General features: G+C 35.1%; 1 long non-coding RNA gene across 1 annotated transcript; it reads left to right on the top strand.

Annotated features, from left to right (window-relative positions):
* The first annotated feature begins 387 nt into the window (after positions 1-387).
* On the top strand, positions 388-7,634 carry LOC111088045. Its single transcript, XR_002612666.1, has 2 exons — positions 388-1,967; positions 2,025-7,634. It is a non-coding gene; the product is annotated as an uncharacterized LOC111088045 (long non-coding RNA).
* The last annotated feature ends 555 nt before the right edge of the window (positions 7,635-8,189 follow it).

The raw sequence follows: 8,189 nt of genomic DNA, 5'->3' as shown, positions 1-8,189 counted from the left end.
TAAGCCTATGACCAATTAGAGAATTTTCTGTACTGCTGAAGTAAGTAAACAATGATTTGTGGTGCCAGGTAACAACACAAGTTTCTGTTTGATTTGTTCCGGTAATCTCTGCCAATCACGGGCACTTATCAGCCACGTTTCAAAGACTGAGATCTCTGGTGATGCTTAATTAACTAAGGTATATTTGAGTGTAATACAGAGAGGTAAACAAAATATAAAGAGTATACTGAACTTCGAATTTCTCTTTAGTTATATAAGAAGTTTTAATTGTATTGTACTTCTTACCCGTACATTGTCAGTTGCAGGCTTTTCAAACTGATAGAGTTGTTTTAATTTTTCAAATTGGAATTCCGTGAACATCAGTTTGAAAGGGTTTTGGGTAGAATAGAAATCCAAATCAATGTCTAAAACATAACTAAACCCAGACTCTAAATTTCTATGAGGCATCTGTCCTTTTATTAGATCGTCTTCAACGTTGGTATAAAGGTTTATTTTCGATTCACTAAATGACAAAAAACTCGCCGTATTCTCGCTGCTATTCTCAGTGGTTTTGGCCGCGTTACGGTGTTGAATAATTTTTTCCTTTGTTATGCACTGCTCGTGCACCAATTCTTGCGATTTTGATGGCGATTTTACAGATGATTCAATTTTCAAGCTATTCGTTTCTACTTCACTTTTTAACCCTTCTACTGCGCCTTTCTGGATATAAGGAGGTGTGTCTGGCAGGATGAGTTTCGTGCTCGAAAGGTCAGTGGTAGAAACGGCTTGCGGCCGAACAGTAGCACAAGAAGCTGTAGTACGTGCTTTTTCTATAGTCTGTAAGAAAGTCTGAGACATACCGTTGCTCCCCTTGTTGCTGCTGCTTATTAGAGGGGTAATTTGATAACCAACAGAACGTTTCTTATTTCCCCGGAGAGAAATTTCTGGGGTTTGCTCCGGTATTTCAAACCGAACGGGGTACGCGGCCTCAGTTCCTTGCAGGGAAGGGGACTCACGATTCCTCAACGTTTCGCTGGAGTATTTTTCATGTTCCGTAAAATGGCCATGTGAGGCCCCTGGGGTACGAGGAGCTAACTGCGCGAGTGACCTCGGTTCGGAAGTCGTTTGACAAGTTAACTTTTTGCATGACTCTTCAATCGTGCCCGAGGATAGCGAATGGGTAAGATTTGTGTGGATGGCCGTCAAAACATCGTGTCCAGAGTTCCGCCCTTCGGCACCGCCAACGGTACACACTCCAAGGTTGATCTCCCGAGGTCTCTCCAGATCTGTTGCCGGAGCGTAGAGGAGCTCGCTCACGAAGTACGACTCTGTACACGTTAACCTGAAGAAATAAGAAATGGAAATATTAAAGCCAGGTGCAGTGAATATTATTATTATTAAATATAAGAACGATGGGAATGTTTAGCAAATCACAAAAACATCTCACACCTGCTTCTCAAGACATGGCGGGAAATCGTCACGTGCACAACTTTGTCTATAAACTTTCCACCAGCTGCTACTTCACCTAGTTATTCAACGTGAATATCCGATCCTGGTTATCATATCAATCATATTTTTTAATGAAACTTGAAAGCACCAAGATATACTAAGAATTACTTCACTGACACTTTTTCTTTATCTCTCCCTGAAGCACAAAAAACTAAGCCAATTAAATAGCAGTAAAAAATTATCCAAAGTGCGGGGTGTGTTCAGCAGTACCACATCTTGAACTTCGGATGCTTCAATAATGCTAACTAGGACACTTCAGTGATGCTAACTAAGACACTTCAATAATGCTAACTACGATGTCACACAAGGTCCAAAACATTTCTTTAAATAATGTTGACTAAGCTGATAAGTTAATCATATCTTAATGTAACAGGTATATTTTGATGCTAAGGTGATAAGTTAATCATATCTTAATGTAACAGGTATATTTTGATGCTAAGGTGATAAGTTAATCATATCTTAATGTAACGTAATAACAGGTATATTTTGATGCTAAGGTGATAAGTTAATCATATCTTAATGTAACGTAATAACAGGTATATTTTGATGTGAAAACGTTTCTTAGTTTTTTTTAAGCGCAATGATAGATAATGGGCTATTTGAGCATCGTCCACTGCAGATATCGAACCCCGCATTTGAGCGTTATAAGCCCCCAAGCTTACCTGGGTAAGGCTGTGAAAAGCAAGCTATTAACAATGCACTAGGGTTGAAATAAGAGTTGGGTTTGTTTGTTTGTTTTAAAGATAAGCACAAAGCTACCACGAGTATCGAAACCCACTGTGCTACTGGGGGGGGGGATAAGAGTTGGGAATTATTAGAACGAAAAATACCTAAATATATACCTAAACAGAGTTCAAAGAAGATGCCGTTTTCAAACAATAAACGTCAACTATATGAGCGTGTTGTATGCTTTTATCGGGAAGTGAGGATTAAGTGACATTGAGCCTAGATTTAGATAAAGATAAGGAAACCTATGAGTCTGTCATAGGATTATGTGACGTTGAGCCCAGATTTAGATAGAGAGCAGGAAACCTATAAGTTAGAATTAGGTGACGTAGTGTCCAGATTAGATAAGGATAAGGAAACATGGGTTAATAATGGAAAGGTTAATGTATTAATATATGCATACATACTGGTATACTTATATTAACAGTTTACGTTACAGTAAGATTAGGTTAAGCATTGGGTAGCGACAAAACATTACCCCAGCGCAATCTTCTGGAATCTTAAAAAGTCTAGAAATAGGTTTAGCATTCACATATTCCTGAAATGAATGTTCATATGATGTAGTTTTAGCCATATGCAATATTCACTCTGAATTTTGTTTATTTTTTGTTGTTGTTAAGTGCAGAGCAATACAATGGGCTATCTATGTTGTGCCCACTACGTGCATCGAAACCCGGTTTGTGGCGTTATAAGCCTTCAGACTTACCGCTGAAGTAGAAGCACACTTAACGTGAAGGAACAATACTGTTCAAAGCAGTTATTTTAAAACAACCATCTAATACTCAAATTATGCTTGATAAAATTAAGTCAGTATGTTAGAAGGTCGAATACATTTTAAATCAAATTTGGTCAAAATAATAAATGAGTCAGTTCTGTAAAGAGACTACCGATAATATGTATGAAAACATATTTACAGGATGTAAGTAAGCTTTGGTCTTCCTATAGTAATATACATAAATTACCTTCAACGACCGTCTCTCATTTTGTGTGTTCGACATGTGTCTTAATTACCCTAAAAAGAGTTTACAAAACTGTGCAATGCGTTTGATAGCACCAAAATATATTTTTGGACATTTTTTAAACATTGACTCTTATTGGTCAAAGAATTGCATGATTTAAATACAGTCTATAACTGTACCTGTCCCACAGATACGAGAGCTAGGCCTATAACATGGTGGTTTGCAGCCGCTATACTGAAAATGGATGACGAGGCTTAGAGAGACCACACCGGTTTGAAACCAGGATTGCAAGTGAAACAGACAGGGAAAATTATCGGTCCAATGATACTTCGTTCAACATTCTACCTATCTAGTGTAGTTAGCTGTTGAAGATTGATAGGTATACACGTAGTAGATAGATGCCATCTGCACTGTGCCAACCGCGAGTATCGGATCACAATTTTCAGCGTTATATGCCCTCAAGCTTACCGCTGAACCAACGGGTGGCAAAGTTTGTTGTTGTTTCAGCAAAATTCAACGCAATGAGACATATTCACCGAGGGGGAATCGAACCTCGGATTTTAGCGTTGTAAATCTGCAAACTTACCGTTGACCCACCAGGGGACAGAAGGCAAAGACTCAGTTTTCTACCGTGTTTTAAACTGATAAAAATAACTGTAGCAACACCTGTAAATGTTAAACACTTTCAAATGCGCTGCTATTATAGTGAACCAACAATAACTCATGAAAAATTAGCAGTCATTTTTACTTCTTTATTTTTTATCGAATAATACGTCTCGGCTTTAAACGTCTTTATTAAGAACAAAGGAAGTAGGAAGGTTTAATCTAAATGAGAAATAAGTCGGTTGGGATTTGACGTACAACCTACAGCAACTGCAATCATGATAGCTTTATTACGAATGCCGGCCAGTCAGAACGTACTATTATGTCTGCAACATTACATCACTTTGAGAGGGAAAGACAGGGGAACGGACGAGTGTGCAGTGCTTTAGGAATACAAAAGTCGTCCCAGAGTAAGTCGTGTCATGGGACCTGGTTGTGGTTGCTTATTAAGGAAAGTGTAGCGCGGAATATAAGGGCCGGTTAAGGCTCCTGAAAAAAAAAAGTTTCGAGTTGATGTTATCTTCAAAACCTGTCATTTATATCTGTCATAAATAGTTACTTCTGCATGCTTGTCATTCTTCATTGTGCATTTCTAGTCCATGTTTACACGATGCTGTGTATAAAACTCCACAGTTAGGCCTGCTTTAGTGGGTATTTCATGGATAGTAAATTCCAAGCACGCAGACCATCATGGTATTAGTCATTCCTATATTTTAGCGTGTATATCAGAAAAAGAAAGAAATTATTTGATAATCCGCAGACCACCTCCCAATTTTGTACATATTTATAAGCCCACCAACCTAATTATGTATATTTAATTACTAGCCAACTCACTTTTCAAGACTGTTCTGGATGTTACATAATAAATGATGGGCAGAACTTTATTAAAGGCTTCATGAACACCATTTTTTTCTTCAAAAAAAAAAAGAAAAGAAAAAAAAACATTTCCAAGCTTAAGAGAATGAAGAGCCATTTAATCTTGGATTATAAATTTCTCTAGGAAGCTATTGGATGGCACACCATCTTAACAATTATGTATTTAAAACACCATCTGAAGAAGACAAAGACAGGTAACTGAAGCCTTGAAACAGATGTAAGTACGATAAAATCCAATTATTAATCACAATATATACATTATTGAAGGACATTATTCAAGAATAAGACTGAATGATTTTCCAGGTGATATAGTTGTGTAAGTACAAGATTTATATATATATATATATATATATATAAATATTACATGAACACGTCCTCAGTGATCCGACATTTTCTGTGGAATGAAAGCACGTAACCTGTTTAAATTAACGTCATTTCTTTCGTCACCATAGTTAAAACTACCGCTTGAAACTTACTGGCTTTTCTTGCACGTGTTGTCAATTATTATATTCTGGAAATGTTCTAATTTAAAACTTATATTGCACATTAACTGGAGAAATTAGTATTATCTCAAAATATTTACAATGTAACACATTTTACATTATCAAACTTAAAAAGCTTTTTGAATGTTTTGTTTATGTTTATTTGTAATAAAGCACAAAGCTACACATTGGGCTATCTGTGCTCTGCTCACCACAGGTATCGAAACCCGATTTCTAGTGTTGTAAGTCCGCAGACATACCGCTGTGCCACTGGGGGCTTTTTGAAGGGATCAAGATAGACATATCTTAATATTCGTATGAAATGTATTAGAAACACATTTGCAAAGTCTTGGGCTTATTAAACCCGGATTTCGTTGATATCACAAGTAAGCCTATATGTTACAACAACACGTATTTAATATTTAAGTAGACGTTCAAGAACATTATAATGATTTTCAGATATTCGCTATCACTAGTATGTCTCTTGGCCATTCCCGAAAACATTCTCTTAAATCTCATACATGGACGAATGCTGTTTAGATAACTTTTAATTCAAATAAATAATATGTTTTAATTACACGAGAAACCCGCATCTTAAGGTCTTGAACTTTTACAACTAACAAAGCTATTACTGTGCAGTTGGTGGAAGCCTGAAAATAAACAGCTAAGTCGCACAAGAACACGTTCTGGACGGTTGTAAAACTTGAAATTAGAGATCATCATGAAATTGTAATATGCCTAAGCTAACTATGACATAACCGGCAAATGCGTACAAAACAAAACGAGCTCATGTTAGGCTTAACGATTATAAAAAAATAAAAATAAAGAACAAATATTTCTTTTCAATGATGTAATTAATGGATAGCAAGAAAAAAAAAAGGAACACTTTATTGAATATTAAATTCATTGCTCATGATGTTACATTAACGTGATTTGTATACACCCATCTAGGAAGACGCAGTATGATGTAATTAACTACAGCTACTACACTGGATGTTGGATAGATGTTACTTATCACCAAAATGATTTCCAAAGAATTTAACCGGTTTGGTTTCAGTAATGTAACAAACTACCGCAGGACAAGTACAATTTCCGACTTTCTTTACTGAATCAACTTAACTGTATCCAGTTTTAGAATACATTGGCGGAGCATAATAATAGAACGTATGTAAAAATAGGTTTATTCGAACCTACAACAACAAGTTTTGGAGATGAAGATTTTGGTGACTGAGATTCTGGTGTAAAGAATAAATATATTCTATACAGATGGAAAAGCAAGGTCAACACCCCCCCCCCCTACTAAATGGTCAATCATTAAGGAAAACTGTTATAGTTAACAGAGAAATTAATTTGCTTAAGTAAGCAGGCTCAGATGGTGTGTGTGTGTGTTGTTGTTTTTTTTTCAAAGTTAAGATGCAGCACTAACTTAAACTGGTATTTTTCCTTAATCATTATAAATATGAAATCAGTATTGTGTACATGTATCTATACATACGGACTTGTTAATATATTTGTCTTATTTATTAATCTATTTATCAATAATTTACAGCATAAATTAGCAAACGCTTTTACTTTGTTAAAACGTTTATAGCTGGTCCTGCAAGTGCATGTAGACTTTTAAACTTTTCATTCTTAAGACGGTACGTTTGATCACTATGTAATTAGAAAATATTTTTATACTTAGCTAGAAGTGAAAGTAGAGAACGTGGCGACAAAGTACACTAATAGGGTTTTTCTCATAAGCAGACGCTGCTTTGGAAAATATAACCATATTTAACCATATTTCGTTCCTCATTTAACAAAATAGTAATAACGAAAAAACCATACGGTCGTATTAATTTGTTCGTGCTTGTCACTATCTTGTATCTGCGTGAGCAGAGCCATAAAACTTATCACCGTCCTAAATACTTCACTTATTTCACTTTTCATAATAAAATCATGTATTACGAAACATAAGCCTGATGTAGAACAAAGGTTCAGTACAAATTAATTGACAATTCCCATGTCACTTAAGGCACAGGTCTAAGTAATGATTGATTTACTGTGTAATAAAGTAAACTGTTGTTTCCTCCACTACGGCGAATTCTTTTTTTTTTTTTTGGGTACATCAGGAATTATGATCTTAATTAACATGACCTTCATATAGAGGTAAATATGTTGAACGTAATAATACAGGTAGTTAGTTTTGTTATATAAATATTCAAGAAATTATAATTTAGAATAAATGTTCTTATATTTAGATGGGTTAGTTGTAAGGGGTTGTGTAAGTGCAGAAGCTCAGACTGCACATACATATTACTGAAGCATAAGTTTCCAGCAAATTATAGGTATAATATTAATTAACGATGATATACAAAAATAATTCTAGTGTATACGTTTGACTGTAAGTATACACAACTTAATAATATTCATTTTAATGTACGACATATACAGTATGAATTAATGCATATTTCATATCGACAAAACCACGGAAATAAAGGTTGTCTTTTTGAATACGAAACACGTGTGTCTTGATGTCTGTTTCAAATCCTTATTCATACAATATGTAGATTTTGAGGGAAATATCAAAAACGTCCTTAGTCACATGGTAAGAATGGATCAATAACAGACGTTGAACTAACTCAAAGTCTACGCCTATTAGCAGTGGAATTAATTACTCATGGTAATTTGTATATTTTCTGTTCTGTCGAAAGCACATACTGTTCCCCAGAACCAAATTACAGCTTTATTTTAGTTGAAGTGGATTGAAATAACAGTGACTAAATTTCTTACAAAGCATTATATACAGTCAAGTACCGTCCGCTGGTAAGTCAGTATTGTAAACCACGGTATCACAGTAATTCATATTAGTAATTGTATCAGTGAAACACTATATATACTGTAAACATATGTAAAAAAAAGAAAACTTATAATTAAAATTAGAACGTTAAATGTATAAATGAATTTATTTCGAAGTGCAAGTTCTTTATTGTACATTGTGAATATACATATGGAGGTTTACGTACCAATCTAATATGCAAAAGTCTTTTACAAACGACTTTGAATGTTCTAAGTC

This window comes from Limulus polyphemus, unplaced genomic scaffold (assembly GCF_000517525.1).
Source record: "Limulus polyphemus unplaced genomic scaffold, Limulus_polyphemus-2.1.2 Scaffold3040, whole genome shotgun sequence".
NCBI classification, from domain to species: Eukaryota; Metazoa; Arthropoda; class Merostomata; order Xiphosura; family Limulidae; genus Limulus; species Limulus polyphemus.
The sequence above is the reverse complement of the archived record's forward strand: the minus strand, read 5'-3'. Positions and strand labels throughout refer to the sequence as shown.